This window comes from Metarhizium robertsii, assembly GCF_000187425.2.
Source record: "Metarhizium robertsii ARSEF 23 chromosome Unknown MAA_Scf_12, whole genome shotgun sequence".
Classification (NCBI taxonomy): domain Eukaryota; kingdom Fungi; phylum Ascomycota; class Sordariomycetes; order Hypocreales; family Clavicipitaceae; genus Metarhizium; species Metarhizium robertsii.
This window is the reverse complement of record NW_011942152.1, coordinates 43,024-44,458: the sequence shown is the minus strand read 5'-3', so window position 1 is coordinate 44,458 and position 1,435 is coordinate 43,024.

Below are 1,435 nucleotides of genomic sequence, written 5' to 3'. Positions count from 1 at the left end.
CATCGGTGTCCAACACAGAGTCGTCAGAATCTGAATCGAGTTCTTGCTCTGACTCCTCCTGCTTTGTGCCCAGCACCCGAGGCTGCGTTATGTTCCTCGACGGACTGCGTGATGCCTTGCGATATTGGAAGACTGCGCTTCACAGCCATCCCAGTAGCTGCCTCATGAACCAAATCTTCAAACAACAGATCTTGTCCTCCCCTATACTTGGTGCCATCCACAAGCTCGGCTGGCCTACAAGCAGTATACGATTGGAAGAGCATTATGGTGGCAAGGTCAAGACGGTCGTCTTCGGTGGGGAAGACGCTCCTGTCACGGCACCAGTGTTTGTGTCAGCCCCAGCAGGAGATCATCGACTCCCATAACAGGCTTGAATCCGGGCTGGTCATCTAAATTGAATTGGCTTTTCAATCGGCCGTGGATATGCTGTCGATTGTTAGTATGCAATGCACACTTGCATCAGCCAACACAGGGACCACTTTTCGAATTTCTTCGCAGTCATTCGCATTAACGACCCTGCCCTGGTTCGACCGTCGGTACAGCCTCTTGAAGTCACGCCAATATTGGTTCACGGTCTTCAACTTCGCCCGCTTGCGTCTGGGCTGAATGTAGGTCTCGCAAATGAAAAATAGAAATGTCATTATGAGACCCTTGTTGCAGTATTGCCCCTTGATAGCTTTGCGCCAATTGCCATGTTTCTTTTCCCGGCAAAATCTAGCTACCGGTTAGACAACTCCTCTTATTGAATTGCGGTTTGCTGTGGACTGCACCTCATAAATTTCTTTCTGATATAGTAAATGTTGGCCGTAGTAGTGTCTGCATCTATTGGGGCCAGAAATGTTTCCTCATTCAGCTGTCTCTGCATGCGGTGGTAGCCAAGGGCACTTATTGTATGTTTCTGCCTTTCTTTCCGAGCTAGAGTAGCTCGATGGCGTCGCCTAGCCGCGACTTCGAGGGTTCGCAAAACAGTATCGTGCATTTGTTTGCCAGTCATGTTTATTTTATCTCCAAAGATAAAGTGTTCCAAAGGGACAAAGTGCAAGTTCCTCACCTCTGTTTACAAATGAAGATGAGTAGGATGGATCGAGAACGAGGCGGGCATAATCTTCCCATTTATGGCCGGCGGCTGGGAACCTGTTTACGAGAGACACGGTGACATAAATAGGCCATTGGGTTAGTGTGAGCACAGCGACTTGACCGACTGTGTAGCAAGGGGGCGGTGGTGCAGCGTCTTAACAATGGCCCACTGCACCTGGGTCCAAAGGAGCGATGCGATGAATGCCGATCCGCTGACCAAAGAGAACAATTTTACTTCGTCTCAGTTTGGTAATTTTCGAATTTTTTAGAGATTAGTACTTAGTTATGTATAAGTATGTATCAATGTAGACTAGTTAGCGGATTGTTTAAGAGAGGTCAGCGACCAGAGCGTGTGTAC